Source organism: Harpia harpyja, chromosome 2, assembly GCF_026419915.1.
Source record: "Harpia harpyja isolate bHarHar1 chromosome 2, bHarHar1 primary haplotype, whole genome shotgun sequence".
Classification (NCBI taxonomy): Eukaryota; Metazoa; Chordata; class Aves; order Accipitriformes; family Accipitridae; genus Harpia; species Harpia harpyja.
In genome coordinates this window covers 5045370-5072317 of record NC_068941.1, presented here as the reverse complement: position 1 = coordinate 5072317, position 26948 = coordinate 5045370, and the positions used below count along the sequence as shown (strand labels likewise).

At 39.6% G+C, this 26948-nt stretch overlaps 1 long non-coding RNA gene across 1 annotated transcript; it reads right to left on the bottom strand.

Annotated features, from left to right (window-relative positions):
- Positions 1-327: 327 nt before the first annotated feature.
- LOC128139104 (uncharacterized) lies at positions 328-26260 on the bottom strand. Its single transcript, XR_008234220.1, has 3 exons — positions 25941-26260; positions 5791-5934; positions 328-487 (listed from the first exon to the last, which is right to left on the bottom strand). It is a non-coding gene; the product is annotated as an uncharacterized LOC128139104 (long non-coding RNA).
- Between the last annotated feature and the right edge of the window lie 688 nt (positions 26261-26948).

Genomic DNA, 26948 nt, shown 5'->3' with positions numbered 1-26948 from the left:
AAGAATCTTTAGAGATAGACATTTAGGTAACTTACGTTTCATCGCTTTTTTACTTTTTCACAATCAGAGAGTGAAGCAAGGCTTATTATAAGTATGGTTAAGTTGCCAGATTTAAAAGAGAAAATTAGAAATGTTGATTTTTTTGCATGTTCGCTCATAGATTGCAGGTAGTATATGAGCAGTAAGTTCAATTCAGCATTCTGCTCATTGATTCTTTTCAAACATCCCAACTTCTGAAAGCGTTGTCTGATGTTTATTATAGCAGTTAGAATGTCTCAGTCAATTTCTAAATCTGAGTCAAGGAATAAATATCTATACTCGCCATTCTAAAAAAGTGCTTGGATCTTTTCTAAATGTCTGCTCACTGAAACTTAGAAACTCTTGCTAAATCTCCCAGTCTTGTTAGGTATAACTGAAATAAGGAAAGCTCGAACTTCTTGGTTTTGACAAATTATTGACAGATGCAACTCTCTCCTTTTGCAGGACTCTGAAATAAAGTAGAAGTCACGTTTCATGAAAAATAGTTAATTTGATTTATAAAACAATATTTAACATTAAAGCAAAACATGAAACACTGTGTTTGTTAAACTATCAGACAAAAAAGATAATAAAGTTGACTGAGGTCTACTGAAACAGTAGATCTGACCATTTTGAAACATTTTTGATTCTTATAAAGGAGGACAGATTTTGAAACTAGAAATTGGATGTTCTGAATCTAATATTCAGAAACTTTTTCTTATAAAAATATGTGTAAAAAAATCAGATTCCTTGGTAATAAGTTAAAGGATTTGGCACTTCTCATGAAGTCTCTTCAATTTTTTTAAAAAATCTCAGCTCAATGGAAACAGCCATGAATACTACCAAGAAAGAAAAATATTTGGGGGCTGGGGTTTTTTCATGTCTATAAATAGCACTATATCATTCAGTAATGATTAAGAAAATTTCCAGCAGTCTTGGAATATGGCCATTTTTTCCTCAAATATCAGCATAAATGCATATGAAAATATTTAGCTGCATATATATATATGAACCGTTGTACAACTCCTGCATTTAACAGCCAGACACAGCACATTTTGTGACTTCACACCCGCATTTTAAGCAGGAAATCTCCTTTGACCTCTCTCCTGTCTGATACAGTTGTATCCTAACGGTGTCAAAATGTGAAACAAAACATAGGCAAGTAAGAGAAGAAAACAAACTAAAACATTCTTTGAAATATTCCTACAACATACGGGCATCACCTTCAGGTACGTGATTATTTTCTTGCCGTGGGACACATTATGAATGGGAAATTTATTTGGACCGTGTCTTGCTTTTGAGCTCAGTGAACGATCGGCAATTTAGAATAAAATTTCCCAAACCGGGAAGATTATTCAAGTGACCTGTTAGAGGGGTAAGAGCATGGTTTAACTTCAGCATCCAGTTCCGCGCCACGAACTAGTATGAAACATTAGACCAATTCCAAACCTGAAAATTTTCACTGGCAGGAAAGGGTATTCTGTGCTATAAAAAAAACTCTCTTGTCAAACATGCTCCTGTTGAAAGGATGCCAGGGAAATTCAATACACTGTAGGTAGAACATGAACTGGAAGTCCCTCACTGTGGGTTTGAGTTACCTGGATGGGTTCAGAGAAAAATAATAGTACACATCAGGGTGCATATATTCATCAGCCTACTGCATTTAACACATTTTGCATTGAATAATTAAAAACCTAACCCCTTGTAAATTATGTAGTAGCGGTTTTATACTGAAGGAATAAAAGAATGGGTGTACTTGTGCAATTTCACATACTGTTATAATCTTGCTTTCCTAGTAGCTAAATTCTAGTGGCGGTAAGTCAAATACAAATAATAAGGAAAATTTGGTTAAGATTTCTTATTTTCTTTCAAAAGTGGCCCTTCTAAGTACAAAGTTGGTAGTAACTGGACTACTACTACTCGGTAGTAAACTGTAATTACTACGGCAAACTTTTCTAACCTTGGTGTCCCAAGCGTCCTCAGCACATCGCTCAGAGGGATTTGGGTGAAAATATAGAAAATTTGCGCACGTGTGGCCTGATGGTACCCTTTCTGGTGCAGATACGAAGGGCGAATCCAGGAGGCAGGGACTCTCCAGCCCTGCTCCAGTGGCAGGTCAGGCTCAGAGGGCTATAATGCCCACGGGCTCTGAACTGGGCTGAGTGACGGTCCCACACTAACCCTTTGGAAAGGTATTGCAACTCCTCAGGACAGGGCAAGGCACTACTAACCGTGCAGAAAGGACGTACTTTGTCAGTGCCGACATTGGCCCGGCCAGTGCCAAAAGTAATTTTTCTTGTATATTTTTAGTACTGTCATTTGGAGATGTTAAATCTTGGGAGCTTGTGCTTAGACATACAAAGTCTCCCCTCCCATCTCTTTTACATCAGTGTAACTATATTGACTTTGTATATTATTTCTGAGTTATACAGGGAGAAGTGAGAAAAGAACCATTCCCCAGGAGTAAAATTCCAATTTAAGTGTAGGCTTGTGTATAGCCACTTATTCGTATGAATTATATGAAAGTCATGGATACTCTGGGTGTAAATCCAGGTGGAACCGTGCCACTAATCTATGAATGTGTTGCACTTCTGAGAGAAGAAAAAACAAACCTAGAGATCTGACAGCCTTATAAAAGCATTCCCATTGTGGCATAATCTTTTAGAAAAAAAAATGAATCATACCCCATCTTTTTGTAAATTGACCTGTAAGTTACTGGCAGCAAATCAATAGGATACAAATGAAAAATAATAATGCAATAACAATGCTGTGTATTATCTTGGACCCCAGATGAAAACTTGTAAAACGATCAATATGATAAAGATTCAGCGCTGTTACTCTTTTACAAAGAAATGACAAAATAACATACTGATTTCAAAAGGTGGCTGTAAAAAAACGCAAACCCATCTGCCACAAAATGAAAAGATAAACCCAAATATAAAACATTTCCTTGTTTGTTTGTCTGTTTCTTTTCCTCCAGACTTCCATTAATTTGAACTGGAATTAAAGGGAGCAATATTTTGTTGCCATTTGGAGAAAAAGCAAGCAAGCTAAAGAATCATCCGTTTTAGCATTAGCCCAAGAAGCTCAATAGATGAAAACTGACTTGCATGAAATAGTGCACTTATTTTGTTTAGTATTTAATTTTAACTGCTACCACCACTTTTTTTTTTTTTTTTTGAGCTGTTGAGCTTATTTGCGGCAGAGCGTTTGTTAATTAAAACAAGCTTTTCTGTGTTAATTAGAACAAAGATGGTGCTTTGAAAGGGGCTTGTCCTCCATCCTTAAAAGCTTGTCTCATTTATAGAGGGGGCATGGTGAAGAAGGTAGAAAGCTCCAGGTGGAAAAAGGTCCACCCAGAGCTGCGTGAGGAGCTGCGTAGCTCTGCCTTCAGGACCACAGAGTGCCCTGCCAGGGACCTGGACAAATTCCTGCAAACTTTCTGTGAACTGAGGAATGAAACTTAGAAAGTCAGAGGTAGTACCACAGCAAGGCTTCATTATTAAAAAAAGTAAGACTGGCCATAAGCTTCACTGAATGAAATCTAAAATTAGTAAATTTGTTTTCTGTACGTGTTTTCCACAATTATGGTCCAGAATAGAAAATTAAGAACAGGAAAAGGAAGCGGAAACTCCAGAGGAGAGAGAGAAGAGCAGCCGTGCAGCCTGGCTGCTGATGGGCAAGCACAGAGATCGCCATCACCGGCACGTCCACAGCAGCATTCAGGCACGGCTGTGAGTCCCAGCATCGCGGGCACCGAGGGGAAAAACCACCGGATGACGATGGGCGCACAGCACAGGGAGAGACGGTCGTGTTTAGGAGGATCGCCTGAGTCTCTGAATTAAACCATTCACTTGTTCTGCGATACGTATTTATACACGCAGGAGTAAAGGACGTTCTGTTTGAAAGCTTCTAGAAAAGAAAATTTACAGTGCAAACGGAATGACTGCATCCGTAGTTCAAAACAAACGTACCCACATGCTGCTATTTTACACGCATCGTGCGTGACACCACACTGAAGCCTAAGAGGAAATAATTTTTAATGCCAGCTTCACGGCTGGTATGTGCACAAGCCAACAGAGTCAATACTAAGGCCAAGAACTGCAGGGTGACTGAGTAAGCATTAATCACTAATGTCATTTATTTATCCCCGTAGGTTTGCAAGGCGCTCTTCGGACAAGCAGAAAAGTAAAGACTTCACGTTGGCAATTTTAAAATTAAAATGAGTCGTACAAGTCAGACAATAAAGGGAGAGGGAATGAAGACAGAATTGAAAGAGAAGTGGTGAACCTACGTGAGGGCACCCTTTACGTGAAACAGTCTTGCCATTCCAGCTTGTTTTCTTGGAAGTACAAGGTAAACAGTTGTCTCACGCATTAGTCTTAGTACCTACCCACAGCCCCCTTATTGTACAGGATTTTTATAAATAAAAGCATGGAAAGATTGTGGCAATTTGCGCATTCCCGGAACTATGTAAAATAACTTCCACAATCAATGTAACATGGCCCATAGCAGTTACCCTTCGATCTCACTTATATTTTCATTTTGGATTACTAAGTGCAGAGTGAAAATAAAATGCCTTTCTTGAAAGGCAGCCAAAAGCTACAGTTTTCAAATTTCAGTTCATGTTCAGAGCTTTATCACAATTTCATATGAATAAGAAGTTCTTAGCTTAGAAATTTCCACAATTGCTTAAAGGTGCATTTAAAGTCATTTATCTCCATATGGGTGCCTTGCTGAAGGAATTTTAAGAGGTATTTCAATATTAGTCCACAGTTCATGGTTATGAGTACAGATCAGAGATCCTCACGCAGCTGCAGCCCCAAGACAGGCCACCGCCTATGGGGTGACAGGTGACAGTCCCCTGTTTCTCCCATTAAAATCATGTGCATTTAATTTACTGTGACCTTGAAATAAAGGATCAAAATCTCACTAGCTGTGAAGACTTTTAATTCCTGTGGCATATCAGCCAAGGGGGATGTTGGAAATTATTGCTAGAAGACTGTACCTGTCAGGGTATGGTAGGATTCTCCCATCTTAATTCTGTTTTTTTAGAAAATTGTGTTTGTGTGGATTTTTTTTTAGTTCTTTTTTTATAGTGTCTGTGTCTCCCCTTTTAAAAGGCATTTGTTGCAAATCGGAACCGGCTCAAAATTGAAAAAATGTCGCTTTGGGGATGTTTAAAAAAAAAAAAAAAAAATCAGAATTCTTCATGGGAGTAAGATGAAGTATTTCAGACAGCTGCAGTTACCACCTGTTTGCAACATTTAAGGAAAGAAACACACAGGCAGTTTTTCCAGATGTGCCAAAGCGATTTTTGCATTTATTCAGTCCTCCTGTTCTCTCTCAGTATGCTGTCATTGTAAAATCTGGAGGGATAAGTATGAGAAGAAGGAAATACCTCTTTCTGAGATTGCCTTTGCCTGCTACTCTGTGCAGACAGAAAAAACAAACCCGCACCACTACCAGGAGCACACTTTGACATCGAAGAGGAGTAGCAGTAGCTTGTTCCCATATGCTGCTGGACAGCAAGGCATTTAATAAAAGTAACCAGACGGCCATTTTGCCAACACTTACGTCTGCCAAAGACTGTGCCTACCCCTACTCTTTCTCACTGCCCTTTTGCTGCGGATAAATCTGCCCACAGTTCCTTTAGATGGAGGTTTTGTTTGTTCAGAGGGGCAGGGAGCGGCTGAATACGCTTTAATCTGTTTTAGGCGAAAGTCCATCACTGCAGCTTTGCCTGACAAAGGAAGGGAATTAATGTCTTACCCAAACAGAAACTTCAGGCTTGTGCACCGACGACTGCTGCAAGTGTGGAAAAGGAACAAGAGTCAGTGTCTGTTTCCCTTTCTACTTGTGTAAATCCCTCCTGGCAGCGAGACAGATCCACAATTGCTGGTTCTTGCCTGTGGACTTGAAAGAAAAGGTCAGGTTACAGGCTAGATAAGGGAAAATCTTCCAGTAGAACTGACACAGTTTCAATTTTAAGAAGCCAGGAAAATAGATCATATAAATATTCTTTTCTACAGTCAGGGCTAGTTATTACCTTGCTATGCTAAATCAGAGCTATATATATATATTCAAAGACCAGGAAACCAAGTCTCTTTATCTGCCATAAAACGAAAGTGTGTTCTATTCTCTGTTTCCAAGTCAGCTGCTAAATCACAGAAAGTATTTCTTATTTCTTGGGGGTTTTTTTTTATTGTTTTTTTAGCTGCTGTACTCTTTTCTGTATGACTCGCATGCCGTAAGAGCAGCCTAAGCTCAATGAAACAGGCAGTGTCAAACACTACACTGCCCTAACTGAGAAGAAACACAATTAGTTTTGAAATCTTTCATAGGATGCATAATTACCAGCACCTAATTTCTACAGCTGAGGTATCCCTGACTATTTCAACAGTCTGGCATAATGCTTTAAGTCAAGTGGAACAGTGTCTTATTTTTGAATTTTTTCTGCTCAGGTGTTAGTATTAAAAGCCTCCTTAGTCGTAATGTGAAGCAAAAGAGTGATAAATCAAACAAACCACCTAAACCCAAGGAAAGCAGGGGAAAAAAAAAACCAAAACCATGTCAAAGCCAACTTGGAGTGGAAGATTTGGAAGTAGTCCTTAGCCTTGTCAATTTTTGGAGAGGTCTCAAGAACATAAGGGTAAAAATATCACATATGTAAACAAAAAAATGCTGTCTGCTCTTGTTAAGCAGTACAGAAGGAAAGATTTCCTTGCTTCACAGTGTGCCGTCCTTTTATCTTTGGTTAACTACTGATAAAGTTTGGAGATCTGGAGAGACCACATGGTGATCCGCTAGGCCAAATCACTTTAAAAGTAGAACCTAGACTACTATATATCCTAAAAATAAATGCAATGGTTTTATGTAATTTTTCATTCATCTTTTCTGCAGGAAAAATGGGAATATTTTAACTGGATTTTCAGACCTCTACGCTTAGAAATAAGCATTTATATCTTGCATGTAGAACAAACTTAATTAATCTATTTCAGACATTATAGATGTAGAAAAGATTGCAACAGCCACAGGTTATTTAGCACTGAAATTCAGTAATGACAGTGTTAAGTTGCAGATCGGAGACTTGAATTTTGCATGCATCAGTAACACACTGGTCATTATGAATTAGATGTCTCGTCACAGAATATGGGATGGCTCTCCTATGAAGAGCTGAGAACTTTAAGCTGAGCCACAAAGCGGTCAAGTTCACATGCGATATAGTTAGCCTCAAAATTCTGAGATTGTTGAGAAAAATGTTTATTTTTACAGTAAGGCAACGGAAATGGGACGGTCAAGGGAAGACGTTTTCTGAAAACATTTTACATTTTGTCCCCAAACATACTTAAGCACCACTACCACGGCCTAGCGCTGGATAGATGAAACAAAAGTGCTATATAAAAATTGCAGTCTGAAATGAAGACCCAGAAAAAGAGCTAAAGGCTGTGCTTCCTTTCATTTAATTTATTTCCAGAGTTATTCAGAACAAAGACACTTAATCCCTAATGTAAACCTGCAGGGAACATTATTTATCTTTAAGAAGACTTGAAGGCTAATGTAATACAAACTGAGAATTTTGTCTTTTTGTCATGTGGGGTGAGAAGAAGAGCTGGATTAAATTGCTTTCTGAAGATATCAATGGATAGTTTAAAGAGGTGGTATAGCTGCAATTCCTTTGAATGATTCAAGTATCATATTTGTTCTTGTTAATAAATGAACGCTTAAAGTTTACAATGAAAAATGACAGAAATATGTCACACAGTATTGGGTCTATGATATTTTGAATATGTTTGTTCGTTGCACCGAAAGTAGGTATCTCATTAGAGTAGACGTGTATGAAGCAATAGCTAAAAGAACCAGGCATATATGTGCAATAGTAGGGGACTTTGCTGTTTAAGGGTAATTTTATCCCACAAATAAATGTTCACGGTCATAATAAAAAAGACTCTGCATACCTTCATAGTTATCACATTAGACATTTTCCATCCTTCTTAGTAAAAAATAAATTATTAATAAGAATGAAACTGGCCTCTAAAACATTTGATCACTGCTTTGAGGAAAATGGATCAAGGGTTGATTCTCATTATTTTGTCAAACTTAGAAAAATACATTTTAATGAGATTATTTTAAGCTTTAGCCCTCCTGTCCTTCTTCTAGCTGGCTTCTTCCATTCCTTCTCATGATATTTCTGTGCTGAGGTCACAGATGCCTTAGCAACATTAAAATATATTACATACATAGGCCTGAAACATATGCGGTCTGTGCTTAGAATAAGCTTAAGTCTTAAAGCTGCAGGAATGCACGATCAAAGTAGCTGTAACAGCTTTTTCAATAATCTTTCCACAGGAAAAATAAATGAAAAACACCAATTGGGAAGAATTCCAGCTTCAAACAATTTGCTTCTAATCAAGGAGCTAGACATTGTTTGACTGGTGCTGGCACCTTGCCCTCTCCAGGGTAAGCCCTGGCAATTTCTAAAATAATGAATCCACTGTCATCTCACAAGACTTCATCAAACAACCTAGAGAAACACAGGTCCAGCTGATAGCTAAATAGGACAGAATCGTGCCCTTACCATTAGCACAAGGAAGTAAATAACCCACGAGGACAAGAAAACATTGACTTGTCGAACACAATTCTTGGTCACGTCATTTAACTTCAAAGCAGTTTCCTCTGCCTATCCCGTGATGCTGTAACACCGACTCATGGATCCAAAGCCCCAGAAAAACACGTCCCGACCCCAACAGCACCGACACTATGCTACTCCACCTGGCCTTGCTGCTGGCTGCTCCACTGGGATACGTGCAACCCGGACGGCATCTTCAGCACGGAGCGCTTGCTCCTCCAGCTGCGTCTAAGGCTGGAAGTTAGTTTGGCTTTCGATATTCCTAAAACGCAGTCTTTCATAAACGCAAAGAGAGGAGAAGTTTGATTTTAGGCTCGCGCCCTCCACTTGCAGTTCTCGCTGTGCCCAGGTCTTGATATAAATTATCTTTCCCTCTGCTCATTATGAAGCTTCCTGCCAGGATCATTTTCCATGCCATCCACCTCTTTATTTTTCCCTTTGCTGGCTCCAGCTTCTCTACTGTATTAGACAAAAGTTATTTGTCCTCACTTTCAAGGTTCATTATAATTTACTCCCTACTTATTACCTCTCATTTACTCTCCAGAGATGGATTTTCTCCTCTGGCTAGTGCGCAGTGCCGGTTTCAAGCACCCATGCGCTACGCTGTTACGTGCGGCTGACCATTTATTTCCTGTGCTTTGGTTCCCCTCTGTGTCTTTGGCAGAGGGGAACGGACAGATGGTAATGGGAACCAGTGCTGAGGCAGTAAACCCCTTGGAGTGGACACAATCTCTTGTCACAGGCCTGAGAAGTGATTTGCAAAAAGTACCCGCAGCCCTTCCAAGCTAATGCTGTACAAATAAGTAACAGGGAAATAAAGGAGAATAATGGACATGCGATATGTACATATTTTCTTAATAGCATTACTCTACATAAAATGTTACCCCGCTGACATAATGCCCCGATAAATGAGAGAAGCAGGGCTAGAAATGGAAGTAGGGCAAGTTGCAAAACGTGTCTCTATCCAAAAGGGGGACTGCACTGTGAAAGCACCTAACGTCCACAGTACATTAAGCTATTAGTCTATTTAAGGCAATCGTGGGCTGCCTCACAGTTTCTTCAGCTGACAGGAGTCCTTCTATTCATTTCAATGTGGTTCGGAAGAGGCCGCAAGGACTTATGCATTCATTCGCTTTGAGGAGTTTTGAAAATGACATATTGTAAAGTAAAAGACAAACCAAGATGTTTTCTCCAAATGTTTGGCAGCCGTCAGTTTTATAGCAGTATGAGAGCAGAGCTCAAATTAACACACTTGATATAGTCTATCAAGCTGAGGCTTTCCGAGCTACTAATACAAAAGACGAATTCTCAAACACCAGACACAGGTGACAAGATAAGAAGCCCAGCACATCATGTATAAGATATAAATGGATCCATCTGTCAGCAGTTACTTCATAAGTGAATTGCTCTCAATTCTGTTAGAAACAGCATTTAATGAAATATGATTTTAAAGTACTACATAGAGGAAGAAAATGTGCAAAGTAAATTCCTGATGTAATGAAAATTGAAAAGAGTGATAGATTCTGCTATTATAATTGGCAAACAGAATGGACAGTTTTGATAGAGGTGACAGTAGAACAGCTTTTGGGGTATCATTTGGCTGGGATAGCAATCTTCTAATCATATGTCCAGCCTGTCTTCAGAGGTAATTTTCAAGGTACACGTTCAGATGAGAAATAGCGGTGTTATATGACAATTTCACTGATGGCTGCAAAGAAATGTTCATTACGTTGTCTTCTTGCCACATGAGAAGGGACCAGTCATGTATCAAATGGTGGAACAGCTGTCAATGAAAAACTGGAGTTTAGGTGTTCTGAATTTAAATCCTTCATACAGTCCACATTCAGTCCTTTCTCTTATGACAGGAAGTCAATGAACCCATATTAAGTGGTAGGCAAACATTTTTCCCCCCAATTTCTTCTGGGTTTTGGATTTTTGGTTGTTTGGTGGGTCTTTTTCCTTCCGTATTTATCTCAGTCACTGTGAGAGAACAGTTGGGAGAGCGAGCCCCAGGTTAGAAGGGAAGCTGTAGATATGCCTGGCTGTGGGAGCCGTACAGATCTCAAACGAGCAAGGGCCACAGTATTGATGAGGAAAACCTAACATGGCTTTGAGAATCAACAAACAATCTGAGATTGGAAATATTTAAATCGCAGGTGTATCTATACGGTATGATCTCATTATAGGTTGGAATTAAGGTTGCTTAGATGCCTCGTCTGTGACATTCCACATTATAACAGACATATTTGTAGAAACGTTTTAACTTACGTTATTTAAGAACTTCCTAGGATTATGTTTGGAGAATAATTAGAATGCTTACATAATGTATTCTACCCTGAATTAATGATACTATCCTCTCCAGGTTAGTTTCATCCTCATACAGTTTTTGTCTTGGTATGAGAGAGACATGGGTGGCACAGGTAGCCCCACACCTGCTGAATACACATCCGAGGGAGCATGGCATATTTTTGCAGGCTATCTCTTAAAGCTCTTCCCATAGCCTGGCTGGTGGAGGCACACCACATTTTTTCAGAAAAGCAGGCACCAGTCTTCTAGCCTTAGAGACAGGATTTAATAATGCTGAATTTAAAGTTATTAGAAATACCATTGCTTTCACAAGTACACAAATACAGAATTAATTACTACATCTATTTGAGATCAGCTGAATTATGAGTAGTATTTCATTGACTGATTTACGTTGGAAATTCACATTTACAAATTATATTCACCAATAAACTAGGCTTAGGTATGACATAGAAGTTATTGCTGTTACTCGTGAAATGTTTCCTACTTTGCTTTTTGTTCTTGGGAATGCTGTACACCAAACGATATATTTCCCATATGAAATAGCTTTCCTGAAACATCTGCTGCCAGAAAGTTTGTCTGGAACTTGCAATGATGGATGAATTTTTGACAGGTAATTGCAATTCAGATCAGATGCAGACAGATTTAGTACCTAGAGTCTCCCAGTTTATTAAAATCACCATTGATTTATTTAAGCACCCCCCTCTCTTTTCACCACCATTCAGAAATTAATCACTTGGGTATGGTGTTCAGGGCTCATCCAGCTGCTCATAATATGAAATACATCAGTTTATCCTAACTTTATCTGTCTCAGCACTTCTAAAGAACCTATCACCACAGTATCTAGTCACCACCGAAACCAACATGTACAATTAGTGTAAACCTTTCATGAAAGTTGAAAGAAGTGCTAGAATTCGTATTAGTTACATGGTTTAAACTCTTCGGGTTTACTAAAGCAAATTAAGTGTCACCACTATCCATCACACCTATGAAAACGATGTTTATCTTTTTCTTAGACAGTAGCTGGAAGGATTGAAAGGCACTATTGCTTTGGTTCCTGTCAGTACAGTTTTTCCCTTTTTGTAGCATATGACAAATTCATTACTGAATAGGCATGTGCCAGCGAGATATATATTGTACACACACACACAGAGACCATATTAGAAAGATTTTTCTAGATCATCACTGAATTTGTGTAACCGATATGATTACAGTAGCAATAGCAAAATGGAAGAAGGAATCCATCCAGTCATGAGCAATACAGGACAATTTCATGAGCCACGTTAATGCTTCTCAGTTAGATGAAGTGAGATGGTTTGTACTTGCTTTGGATTTCTAGACCACCACACTGAATTGTTGTGTTTGGGGTCTTTTTGCCCTACATTGGCTTAGAGGAGATTTTCAAACTTCATTAATAATTTTCTTCTTTAAAAAAATTCCTGTCTATCTTCTAGCACTACGGTTCATTAGAATTTAGTTCTGCTGAAGTTGAGGACAATGACATTTTCTGTTCTCTCCTTGTCCACAAATCCAGTCATTTTATCGTAGAAACACCCAGGTCAGGCAAGATTTACCCTTGCTACTCTTCCTGGTCACCTTCTCCTTCGTGTGCCTAGAAGCGTGTTCCCAGGTGACTCACTGCATGATTTTTGCAGGGACTGAAGTCAGGCTGACTGGGCTGTAGTTTCCTGGATTTTGGCTTTCCTAGATGATGGGTGGCCTTTTCTGAAGATGATGGACAGTTTGTTGGCCATCCGGCCTTTTGCTGCTTGTTTTACAGCTACAGTAGTTGATCTACCCAGTCTTTCTTTCAAAGTACCTACATGTCCTTCACATCAATTCCAGCCAAACTGGAAAGAGCGCTAGCTATTTTGTTAGAGGACCAAGATACCACCTCAGTCCTCTCAGAAGATACAGCAGACGAAGGGGGGACCCACAGGGCCCCGGGTCTGTATTATGTAGAGAGATGGTTCAGACTGTGCCAGCTTTGGACAAAGAAAAGTTGCATTAATCTCCTTAGATTCTAGACAGAAGGGACAGATCACACCCAGATATCAGATTTTATTAAACTCATATTGATTTGAATAATGTTATTGGCATACAGCGCTTCCACCAGTTCATGGTGAAGTAAGCAAAGAATCGCTGTAGTGTAGTTCTGGCTGTTTCCAGACAGATTACCTTCAAACCTTTTGGAAAGTTAGACGTTCATTTTCTTTGCAACTCACATCTGTTCTGATAAAGGATTAGTTATGCATGGATACTAGCCATGTGACCTTCAGCTATTTTACTTATACCTTTCCCAGACTAAACAGAGCTGGGCAAGTGTGGGACATGCTTGGAAAAGAGCCACAGAAAGTTGAGGATGCTGAGGTAAAATGAGCATGGCAAATTCAGACAGTTAAAGCGTTTCTATTTGATTTAACCCAGAACTGGCATTACAATTTTTCCAGAATAGCCACTGAAGTGACTTGAAGAGAAGAATGGTGGAAGGTAACAGATGATATCCTCCCTTGAATATAAGTTAAAAATACACAAATGCCAGTGCCTGGTCAGAGATCCCAATAGTCTCTCTCAGGTAGCAGGCACAAGCAGATGTCAAAGGACAGGTAAGAACAGAGCGAGCGCCTAGTACTCCCCTGAGTACTATTCCACCTGCCAATTACTTGCAGCTCAAAGGGATTTTCTCAGCCAGATGTAATTTTGTGCATTTACTGTCAAAGGTAAGTACGGTTTGGCTCATCTGGACGTAAGTGCCTGCTCCAATTTGTTTGTCATTTAAAGTCTATTTTGGATGCTGGTCTTGCCCTAAACCATTGAATGTTTCTTTTATTATTCCATATGCCACCAACTGTACTTCAAGAAAAAACCTAAAGGCATGTCTACTTTTGTACAGATACCATAATCTCTCGCTGAAAACAACAATAAGGCTAGTTTTAACAATGACTTTTAAACTGCTTTAGCTGTTTTGCTGAAGGGAATGACCACTGCATGTACATTCTTCTTATACATGCAACAATAAATTATAAAAACGTTAATGCCTGGAGTTTATACCATAGTCTTACAAGAACAGCTATTCTTCCATTAAAAAAAAAGCATCTATTAAGAGATTTAGGGTGAGTTTGTGCTTCTTCAATCACAATAACTTAACCAGGTTTTTAGTGCACATACCTAGTATGCTGTTTCTTCAGTCGACTATGAAGAATGCCCACCTTATGGATAGAAGTGAGCTTAGGCATTCCTCTTCAAATTTACAGGAATATGTCACCTTTTTTTCTCTACCAGCGGTGACGATATCTGTAGGTGGTTTATACATTTCTCACACAGACAAAGAAGATCCATATTGTTCCTCCTACCTAGGGAGCCGTTACTTGTTTTACGTGATGCCTTTCTTGTTCTATCTGTGTTCCTCGTGATGACCAATGCTGTCTCATTAAATGTATTTAACTGGCTGAGATTACTCCCTCTAACCCTCCATAGGCCTTCATTGGCTAATTATTACTCTCATAGGTGTTCACCTGCACCTACATTTTCACGCTTTCTTAGCTCCTTTCCAATCTGCTCAACATTAAGCCCACAGGTTCAGTATTCGGTAGTTTTTAGTGTTAAATCTTAAGTGGTAAGAGGTGTAGAATAATCAGAGGTCTAGAAAAGGTGAGTTATGAGGCATGCTTGAAAGAAATTGTCATGGTTTAAGCCCAGCCGGCAGCAAAGCACCACGAGGCTGCTCTCTCACTCCTCCCCCTGCCCCGGTGGGATAAAGTGGAGAAAATATAATGAAAGGCTTGTGGGTCTACACAAGAACAAGGAAGCATCACCCACCAATTATGGTCACGGGCAAAAACCAGACTTGACTTGGGGGAAAAAACTAAAATCAATTTAATTTACTACCAATCAAATCAAAACAAGGATAATGGGAAGTGAAAACCAAACCTTAGAACACCTTCCCCCCACCCCTCCCGCCTCAACTCCACTCCCGGTTCTCTCCACCTCCTCCCCCCGGCGGCGCAGGGGGATGGGGAATGGGGGTCGGAGTCAGTCCGTCATACCTTGTCTCTGCTGCTCCTTCTTCATCAGGGGGAGGACTCCTCACTCTTCCCCTGCTCCACCGTGGGGTCCCTCCCATGGGAGACAGTTCTCCACGAACTTCTCCAACGTGAGTCCTTTCCACGGGCTGCAGTCCTTCATGAACTGCTCCAGCGTGGGTCCTTTCCGTGGGCTGCAGTCCTTCAGGCACAGACTGCTCCAGCGCGGGCTTTCCCATGGAGTCACGGCCACCTTGGGGGGCATCCCTCTGCTCCGGCGTGGGCTCCTCGTTCCCCAGGCTGCAGGTGGGCATCTGCTCCCCCGCTCCCCTCCATGGGCTGGGGGGGGACAGCCTGCCGTCTCACCACGGGCTGCGGGGGCATCCCTTCCTCCCCCACTCCTTCCTCACTGACCTCAGTATCTGCAGAGCTGTTCCTCTCACATTCCAATCCAACTACTCAGTGCAGGTTTCCCCTTCTTAAATCTGTTCTCCCAGAGGCGCCTCCGCCGTCGCTGACAGGCTCAGCCTTGGCCGGCGGCGGGTCCGACTCGGAGCCGGGGAAGTTTCTGGCAGCTTCTCACAGTAGCCAGCCCTGCACCCCCCTGCCCCACCACACAAACCCAAACCAGAAATTAAGTCATTTAATCCAGAGTAGAGAGTGGTGAGAAAGCGATATGACAGCATGTTCCCTGACATGCAAACACATGAAAGGTAGCTCTAAAATGAAAAAGGAAAACAGTTACTCTTCATGCTCATGGTGAACAGGAAGAAGCATTAGAAGGGTGTAAATCCCAGTGAAGGAGATTGATGTTAGACATTTCAAACAATCCCAGAGGAATGACATGGACCATTATTAACTAAACAAGAGACCACGTTACTTTCTCAGGGCTGGTACAGAATAAAGCAGCTGTGATTCCAACATTTCAGATTAGCTGTTGTTAAGCGGTCAGGGGCATCTGACTGAAACGACGTTTTGGTGGAGCATGGCCAAAGGGAGAAATCTCTGCCACTGCTGGAAAAGGTATTTTTATCCTTCTCCAGGCGTCTAGTTAAACCTTTCTGGGTAACTGACCCTGTGGTAAGTGCAGAGGTGCACAAACCTGTACAAAACCTGTATTTGCCTCCTGATTAAGTTCACCCCTGAGTAGTTACTGCTAGAGCGAAAGGTGGCTAGAAAATACGCCTCTGCACCCCGTTCCTGTATCCGAGTACTTGGTTTGACTACTCGAGCCCTGTGGTTTTTGATTTCTTATAATTGACCCACCTGCCTGTGCCATTACAGGAGAGGGAAATATAGCTTTGTAAGCTGTGATCCATCTCAAGTTACTGGAAGAAGAGAGTAAGGAGTAATGTTTTTACCAATATTCATTCACCCCTTAATTACACAGGCTGCTGCAAAGAAATTATTCTTCTGCCAGGATTTTCCAGTTATGAATGCTCATCAATCTTTTAATGATTTTAAGTATAATACGTGGATTCTCCCTCTCTTGCTTATAAATAGTGGTTTAAATTTTTAGTAAGCTAATATTTTAAAGTAAAAAAGGCCCACAGTGTTTCTGACAAAGCTGATTATAGAACATCAGAATGAGGATACACCTCTATTAAAAAAAATGCTTTATAGGGAGTGAAGAGTTATAGAGGTGTTCTGCTGATTCATGAAGACTAGATATGGAAATTAATTTCTGGAAGCCACTCAGTGATGAAATATGTAACATATAATGCATTTGTCTCTAAGACAAATGTGTATGTTGGCTGATTAAAGAAGATATATGAACTTCTGAAAAAAAGAAAAGCAAATTATTCTCAGGAACAGAACAGCTAATTATAAAACCAACAGGAAATGAAATGTGTATATTGAATAACTATATAATTTTTCCTAAATAGGAAACCTTCAATATTAATTTCTAATGTAGCTCATATGCAACTCCAGTATCTAATGACACACATACAGTATTGAATTTGTGAAACGTACCACTCTGCTCATTCTAGCCCATTTTCAGACAGATGGTGTTGGGCATGTTGACCCACTGCCCAAAAGAATCAGAAGGTGGGGACGTGGGATGAAGAGCGGAAGGAACTCCCTTTGCTGCAAAACACCCCTGAATGTGGCAAAGGGCCGGCAGTTTCCCAAAAAGGATCGTTTTAGTGCACCAGGATACAACTATATTCCGGAGCCAGACTGTGGCAATAACTGAACTGTGGCAATCAACTCCCTAATTAGAAAGGGAATAAAATTAAACTGAGCTGGGCCAGCCCCTACGGCACAGCATTAACCATTGTGGCAGGGACGTATTGCAAGTTTGACCGTGATTGATCTGATATTAAAAATAAATCTTGATTTCATTGTGTACCCTCAATGCTGTTTGTAATACAAGACAAAATATAAAGGCAGTGAAAGGCCTAGAATGAGTTAAAAATGCACAATTAGAAGTGAATCTAAGTCCATAAGCCAACTGATAAAAAGCTAAATTTTTATTGTACATTTAAAGTTTTTATGCAGAAAACGTGCGGCTCCTTGCATAGTAGGCGCAGAAAGGTGGGTGGGGGTTGGTTCTTTAATTTTATTTTTTAGTTAACATAAGAATCTGTCAATCTAAGGAACATTTTTTCTAGAGAAGAAGCCGTTCAGCTTCAAATATTCAACAAGTGATAAATGAGGCTTTTCAAAAATAGAAGTGCTTGCATGTGTTGATGAGACAATATGTGAATGCTGATGAATAAATATAATCTGCCTGAGAAGGCTAAATTTCAGCTTGTCCTCACATGTAAGTTATTTGCATTTCTACAGGTGTGTTGATTTTACAGGCCTTATGGACAAGAAAATGGAAATGTTAAAAGCAGCTTTTCCCTATTTATGTTCTAAAAAATTACTCAGTTGTTCTGTCAGGTTCAGAGACTTGAAGCAATTGATGCTGTTTGAATAAAAAAGATCAGGGTCCAAATAATCGATCTTATAATCTAAAATTTCTCTAGTCCTTTTACAAAAATAAGAACAAATTGTGTATTAGGTTCAGGCACGCACCCCTGAGAGACAAGGGCTTTGAAAAGTGTAGATATCCTGGAGACTTAATGGTTCCAAACACACTCTCATAAGTTTCAGCTTTGCTAAAAGAAGAGATAGTAGGTCTATATCTGTCTTGTAATTCAAGAAGCAAGATTGTGTGATAGCTCAGAATTGACACTTACAGATTTTTTTTTTCCTTTTTTTTGTTCTACTGTGTTCAATAGAATGCATGATGTTCAAAGGATTTTTTGCTTTTCACATATCTTTTCTCCATTTTCTCTTCCTTCCCATAAGAAAGAGGAAAAAAGAGAGAGAGAGCGAGCGCTCGCGCTTACTGCTTTGTGGCATACAAAATAGAGAGGGGTGAAAAGAAACGAAAACAGAAAATTTCTGAAGGTAATAAGAAAAACATTGAAAATAGATGTTATAAATTTCTGTGAAGTAGAAGTAACTATGATATTTAAAGTTTCTAATTTTAACAACTCCCATTCAAAACCTATATATCGTTTTCTTTGCACATCCGTACCTTTTTTTCCATGTTAGGATGGGATATAAAACCATGTAGTGCTAGCCAAAACTACAGAACTGCAAAGCAGCTGCATTACACCTTTACTTTTAACTGAAGAAATATGACATATTTGCAGAACATATTCCCTTTTCTTTTCAGGAAAATTCCCAGTGGCAGAGCTAGTAGAAGAGCATGTGTGGACAAGACCTCGTCCTGCCTGTTGGCCTCACGTAAGATGCCTGGAAACCCCTGCAGCCTCTGCACAGCGGTGCCTGAAGCTCTGTCCTCGATCAGCTCTGTCCTCAATCAGCTCCATACCCTGCTCTGGGAACACACAGCAGCAGCCGGGGAAAACAGAAGCTTAAAATCCTACAGGTCCACATGAAAAAAAAAAACAAACAAAAAAACCCCCAAAAAACCCACACCAAAAAAACGGGCTCCAGATGGTCTCTATAAACATCACGAGAGCTGCCCTCCTGCCAGTCAGGAGATGGGGCAATGAAGGAGCGATCTTCCTTGAAAGCAACCAAGAAAACTGCAGAAGGTAATAAAAGGAAACGGAAATTGATTTTTTTAGTCTGGTGCTTCTCAGTCTCTGTATTCACCCTAGCCTTTCCAACAGTTAAGTGCTGGCTGGCACCTCATCTTTAGTCATTCACTTTATCAGTCCTCATGATGTTATACTATTTTCTGTTGTGGTTCTCGCACGTGACACAGCTGGGCAACTGGCACAGCACATCTGCATCCAACTCGGTGGGTTAGAGGTACACTTCTGTCTATAGGGTCCTGGTGCCCCATCAGTGAGAGCCCACCCAAACATACCGCAAGTGTCCCAGGTCCCAGATCCAGCACTCACCCCAGTTTAGGAGCTAGGAATCACACCGCGGTCCTGCAGATCGCAGTAGCCGAGAAGAATCATTTTCAGTAAACTTCAGGTAACACATTCACATGAAAATATTTTAAGATTGTGAGATGATGCCTGTGCCCTAAGACAAGATGCTTGTGTTTCTCGTTTTGTTGTCTCCGCTGGTTTTTTTCTCATGTTACAATTAAAGCACAGTCTGAGGTGGACACCATCTTGTTGACCCAGATATACAGAGTGCCAAGGAGAAGGACGCCGTCATTTGTTATGGGGATCAGTGGATACTAATAGCAAGGAGGTAACAGGTGACTTTTTTTTGCTATTCTTCTCCTACTAGATTGCAGTGAATTATAGTCCAGTCCTTAGATATTAGCTTAAAGCCACCCTGGAAAGCTGTCTGAGGGCTAACCTTCTGGTGAGGCAGAGCAAGCTGTTAAGTCTCCATTTCTCTCAAGAGATGCACACAAATCTGTACTATGAAGATCCATGGTCATGTTACTTTCAGCGTAAGAAGCCATGAATTGAAGTTGTGTATTATTTTGACCTTTCTAATCTGCTGATATCACATTCTCCCCACTTTGCTTGCTCACTTTGGCTCTTCAGATGAGTGGTCTTTGTCTGACCTGTCCCTCCATCATTTGCAGAGGTCACCTTTCTGCTTGCACTGCCCTTTGCAGCTGGAGATTACTTCCCCTTAATTTGATCCACCGTGTCCATTTTGTAAAGTTCACATTCAACAAACCTGTTTTCTTTTAAAATCATGACAGATTGTTCTCCTGCACAGTTGTTACTCACGACTTCATTCATATCTTGAACTCTTCTCTCTCTGGCTCTCAGGTGTGAGTGATCCTTAAGATCAAATCCACTTAGGCACAGTTTAAAGCAACAGATACTCCACTGCTGCGAGAGGAGAGCAGAGAGAGAGGAGAGAGAGGAGAACCCTGTTGCGTGACTACTCCTACATCAATCTGAAGGTCAGAGGCATGGGGCCCAAATGCACAAGAACAAGAATTTCTTTCATATTGAGAATTTGCTGCTCAACTGTAATTAGTTTCTAGCTCCTTACATACTTCTTAGTAGTGAGGACAAAGAGGCTGTGCCTTTCTAATTGCACAAAACTGTGTGTGTTAAACAAAATATTTAAGGTCCTTTATTTGACAAATTTTTGCTATCTTAGCTCACCTACTCCAAGAATATTGTATCTTTTCAATATGCCTCGTTGACACCCTCTGGCTAATATGACAATTCATCATCAGCAATTCTTTATGTCACAGTTATGATCTCAGTTCAATAAAACATTTAAGACATGCCAGAATCCTAGAGAAGCCTGGAATAACAGTTAATATGATGTGCAAATATAGATTTAAATGTAAGTTCCATGCTTTATTTTTTGCCACTATGGGCCCTTGAAACCTACCGTCCTACTAGAATCATTAACAAACATTGCCCGGGACCTACATACTTGCTCAGTAATTGCATCCTCATTTCTATTTCTTATCTTACTCTTTAACCTTCCAGCGTTTGGATTGAAATATCCAGCCTAATTATTATTCTTCAGTACAGGAATCCCATCAGATAAAGAACTGTTTTAACACTATAAAACATTAAAACAGAGCAAAAGATCTGAGCCCAGGGCAGAGGTACAAAGAAAACTGTGCATGTTACTCAGAGTGTTTTCCTGTCTCTACTCTGTTAAAGAATAAACATACATTCAATAGCTTGAGGGAAGGAGATTTAGATGCCATAGCAAATATGAATCAAAGTTGAATTCATCATTTGTATGATTCTCTTTGCAAAGACAATAAAAAGAATTAAAATAATGAAATACCAAGTTATAAGGCACTGAGAGAATGCTGTAGGTTTAGATATAATTCCAAATATTCCTTGTAATCAGCCTGTAATGAATAGTCGATTGAAACCGATACCTACTTACCCATGCAATTCTGAAGAAAAAAAACCAAACCTTTTGCCATTTATATGAGAACTAACCATAAGAAGTGATCCAGTGTAGAGGTGAAAGATCAGCTACAAACCTTTTTTTACTTTTCCTCAGAAACTGACAATGTATGGAATATAGCTTAAGAATTAATGAGACCGATCCTATTTAAGTGTTCTCTCATTAAACTGTATATTAATATAATAAAAAGATCATCTACCTTTGATAAAACATCCCATGCTTTGTGGTTATTTTTATATATAATGTCAGAATTATTTGGAGAACAGTAAAAATAATTTAAAAGCTCTAGGCTGAAAATAAATCCATCTGATGTCATTCTTTCAGAAACCATCCTTTCCTCTGCTATTGTTAATGCTGTTATTTTGAGCAGAATATTTCACACAGTTCTGATGGCTATCCAAAAAGGACTAGAAAATGGAGGTTCAGTAGCCAAGCAAAAAATATTAGACCCTACAGAACAAAAATAGCCAAAGGTATTAAATATTAAAACCCTCCCCCCCCGTATAAATGAGAAACCTAATGAACTTCAGATAACCTGCAAAATGGTAATAGATGCAAAGGAATTCAGAGACTGTTAATCACAGGCAGCTCAAAAACATCACCTTCACCTGATTACATTTGGGTAAAAAAACTACAGGACCTTTTCTCCACTGAAAGTTTATGGAAAAATAGCTAAAGCATATTAATTCTCTTCCTGGGAGCAAACCTTACTTTGGCCAGGGAATAAGATACAGAGTCTGTCTTCTGTGTCTCCCACGACTGCTGCAAGCAGAACAACTTTTGTATGGTGAAACTTCTCGAAGACCTGCTGTCCATCTGTGCATCTCCACGCTTGGCAATACGGAGAAGGATTAGTTCCTTATCTGTGTTGGTTTAAGTAAGAAAAAGGCATAATGTCTCTGGAACTGTGTGAATAACACAGACCAGTTAATCAACCTTTTGTTCTTTACAGTTTAAGGCCTTCAACTAAAAGGGTTTATTCTCTAAAAATACATCTATATTTAATATGAAATTATGAGATTTTATTGATGAAAACACAAACAGAAAAAAATTGCTTTTCAACGAGCTCCTCAGAGATAGCATTAAACCCAATAAAAATAATAACTTTTGTCATTTACACAGGCAATCAGCTCTCATATTCCAGAAGAAACTTTGCTAAAGCTTTTAAGAAGCTGTGAAACTGAGGCTTAAAATTGTGCGAAGGTTTTTGGTGATACCTGCCTTCAAGGTAGAAGTGTTTGCATGGTCAGTGAGAACCGACTGCGAAGAAGAGACAGCAGGCGGTGATGTACAAAAGTGCAAACTTTGGTGAATTAGTATAAGAACTTTGGCACGTTTCAGGATGAAATTCCTGGCCCTTCTGCCTTGCAACAAGTATTTAAATAAAAACCCGTATGGCACAAATCAGAGCATCACGTTCTTTCACATAATTAATAAACTAAAGACTTCCAGAATCTGATGTTTGCTTGCTTGCTTGGTATTCTCCAAAGATTGCTGATCTCCTGTATCAGTTGGTTATGAGGTATATCTTTACTACCTCACCGATGGACTTTGGCATTAAGTCCTAAATGAGAAACGTTTAAGCATAGATTTAAGATGAATGGTTTGTATGACAAGGAAGAAAACTTACCCAAGGATTGCAAATAACATTTTTATATCCCTAATTCTATTTTAAATATCACTTTCCTTACAATCCTTACTCAACTGTGAAGAGCTTTTTTTTGAGTAGAAATAAATAATTTCACAAGTATTCTTACCGAGAAGATGGTTTGATGTCTGTTGAGAAGTCTGGGCTATAATATTGCAGATCTGATTTACAGAAAATAGGTTATCTAATAAAAACTCATTACAAAAGTGACAGGATTGGAAGGGAGGAGGATGGGTCATTTCTCATAAGGAAGTGATGCATTACTGATTCTAACAATATTAAAAAAAAAAAAATCAATAGTTTTCTTATTTTTGCCTTCATCCGAGGCTGACAGATTAATATCACCGTCTTTGTTCCACCTGTGCTTCCACTTCACAACTAATACTGAAGAACACCCTGTTTCCCTTTCAATTTGTTCCCACTTACGTGCCACCGCCCAGAGAAGATCAATATAGGGGTAACAACAGTGCCTACCTACATCTGTACCCTACTCTTTAGATTCAGTGAAGAGACAGGTTGAATGCACACCCAGCTAGTCATGAAGACGGTTCAATACATCTGTGATTTAAGCAAATTATACAGAGCTGGATAATTTGCTACTTGTACAGAGTTCTTCAGTTGCTCAGATGCCTAAAGCAAGACAAGACGAGAGGAGCTGGGCCAACTCTACTTCAGTAGAGGTAATACGGGAGCGTAACAGGGGTTCAGTATCATGCCTTTCCGTTTAAAATATGAAATGGACTGTAGATGGCCACAATGTGAATACTAATTCAGGGTAAGGTGAAAAAATGCTCTTACTTCTGTATTTCCTCAACGTCGGGTCTCATTTTACGTATGACAGTAGCAAATACCTGCCCAGTTGTCAGTAACCCACAGTCTACGAACCAGATCCTGCCAAGCGTTCCCCACTGCTGTAGCCAAAAGCTCTTTAAAAACTTAAACTATAAAGTATCAGCAACTGTTGAAAAATTAAATCACCCTGACACAAGTTATACATTTGTGTCTTTAACAAAGGTGTGACTTTCTCCAGCATTTTAATCCACCTGTGGGGATGGAGGTGTTTTAAAGACTCTGTACACAGAAGCTGGGAGGGTACTGCCTACATTTCACAAGCCAGCAACGATGGGAATTAGTAAAGCTGGCAACCATGAAATGGTACTTGTAGTAAGAACAAACAGAAATAAAAAAAATAATACGGTTTTACGTAAGATTAATAAAAAAAACCAACAACAAAGCCAAGGTAAATTTACTGCAGCTAGAAAGGTTAGAAATATTAGAGAAATTACAGAAAAGGCTAATAGAATGTATGATGTCATTTTAGGCTCCTCCCCTCACCTCATGCCCTGTCCTATAAAATACAGCAGCATCTTAGATTTGGAAGGTCAGGAGAAAAAAAAAGATACATTTGTAGCATCTCCTGTTTCTTCTCCCATCCATTGTTTTCTGTTTTCTTTGCAGTGACCTGATGAGAGATCATTAGCCTGAAAACGGAGCTCAAACTTCGTAATCCGGATTACAATGGGAAAGAATTACTGGGTAACCTCAGCAGAAGCTGCTTGGTTTTTTCCTTTGCAGTGACATCAAACAAAGAATAAATTTTTGGACTCATGGAAAATGAGAAAGAAAAGAGTACAAGAGCATGACTGGAAAATGAGCACTTGAGAAAATTGGGCTTTCGTCTTCCACAAAAAAAAAAAAATCCCCAAATGATAGAAACAGAAAATTATAGGTGAAGTTTCTCTGAAGAAGAGAAACTATACCTGGAGAAGAACGGAGCTGAATCTGAAGGAGGAGCATATATTTCCTGTGCCTTCTTAAAGAAGGAAGGAATGAAGCAGAGAACTTGGGCTGATGGCAAGTGGAGTACAAGTAAATGGTGGAGGGCAAATCGTTGAGCACTACTTGAAATGGGGAAAAGCTGTATGCTTTTTCCCTTTAATAAAGATGCTGTAAGTCTAGAGATTAATTTTGCCTTCTCACTATAAACTTATTCACCAGGCAAGTATTTCTCCTCTAATAAAAATTAATACATGCTAAATCTCCAGTGAGTGTAGTTAAACATCATATATTACAATTAATGCACCACCCCCCACTCAATAATATCACTGAAACCAAACTTCAACATTTTATATTAATGCAATTTAAATAAGCAATCAACAGCATATGGTAATGCTAAATCGAGGAGATGACTCACCATACAAAAATGATTTTTTTTTTTTTTTTTTCACACAGAGGAAAGATGAAGCACATCTTTAGCGATAGAATCATGAGAATAACTTAACCATCAAGTTTAAACAAAGTCGAAACACATTTGAGATGCACAGCTGAACAAGATAAGGCCAGCGGGTGATTCAGAAGACTGTGTATGGGGAAATACTCCAAAATGGGGATACTGCCAAAGAGCCGACTGTAAAGGGACCGGATCATCCCTTTATATACAGGTCTGAGAGTAAGGTGTTGCACAGCCATACCATTTGCAGAAGTTTGTGGAGACACTGTAGCTTACAGCTACAGAAATGTTTTTGGCACAGCCCCAAATGTTTCCTGTTCCAATTAAGCACGACAAACGATTAAAGAAGATCTGCAGCAAGTCGCTTGCCTAAGCAGGGGGTTGGGATAGGACCAAGATGAGACTTTTTCCCTTTATATTTCTTTTCACTTTGAGAAGAGTTGCTGTAGCTACCAAAATGATGAAGAAAAAAAGATCCTAATGGGCAAAATACCTGAAGCTCGTGAACTACAGAGAATTACATTAACTTTCCCAGTTGTTAGAGAATGATGATCAGACTAAGGTGAGGGGAAGCTGAAAGGAAACTCCCTGTTGCTATCAACCTATCAAAGCAGCAAAGATGGCAGCACCGGTAGGAGAACAATATTAAAATGTTACTAAATTTCGAGACTAAAATTTGATATAAAAAAACCCCCAACAATAACAACAACAACAAAACCACCCAGACCCAACAAATAACAGGAAGCGGTATTTTACCTGTTTCCCAGGTTTCGGTGCCCTGGGAGCAGATCCCTGGTTTGGTCATCTCCTATTTGTCCACCCATGACTCCCACGTTTGGTCCATTGCTCCCATCTTCTCACCAGGACTGTCCCTGTCCGGGCTGTCAGCACCTGACTGTGCCCAACTGGCTGTTAGGTCAATATAATATGCCTGAGCATCTATCCCTTATACCCTTGAATTTTTATATCAACTTGAAACAGAAAAGATTTTAACACAAATATTATGCAACAGCTAGCAGCAAATGAGTAATAGGATAACCTTAATGAAAGCAATCAACAGTAAGTCAGAGAGCTCAGCAGACATTTATATGACATATATGCCAGAGAAAGATTTTCATATAGGGGAAACCGTAAATAGGAAAAACCTATTCATCATCGTTAGTAAGTATTTTTACAGCAGTTGGGGGGGGAAGGGGGAGAAAAAGCCCCAACAAAAAGCTGTTAATGAGGGATGAGAACTATCAGCTCCAGACCTACCAAAAGATTTGAGACGAAGCATCGCCTGCTTCCCTTTCGTACATCATCCCACCACAGCCGTATGTTTTGCATTTTTTTCTCCTGTCGCGGTAGAATATGTCATAATAACCAGGGTGATAATACAAAGAGCACGTAAAGAATAAGTATCCTACAGTCCTTATTTCTTCAGATTTCGTATCATTTAGTTTCGAAAAATACTCACATATTTCTTCCACATATTTTCTTTTATCCTGACAACTCTTGATTAGAGACAATTCAAATTTCTCTGGGTTGGCCAACAAAGTACTCTCCCTGATCATTTAACATAGATTCTGTTACGGAGTAACAGTGTAAATATGGTAGGTAATTTATGAGAGCCTCCAGTACGTTATTCTTCATCTTTTTTTTTCCTACGTTTTTAAATGAAGAGCTAGCTATAACATAAAACATTTGACAAATGACCAGAATATAACCAAGTTCTGCTAAGAGCAAACTAGAGACCTTACTGCTACGAGGAGTCGACAGCCG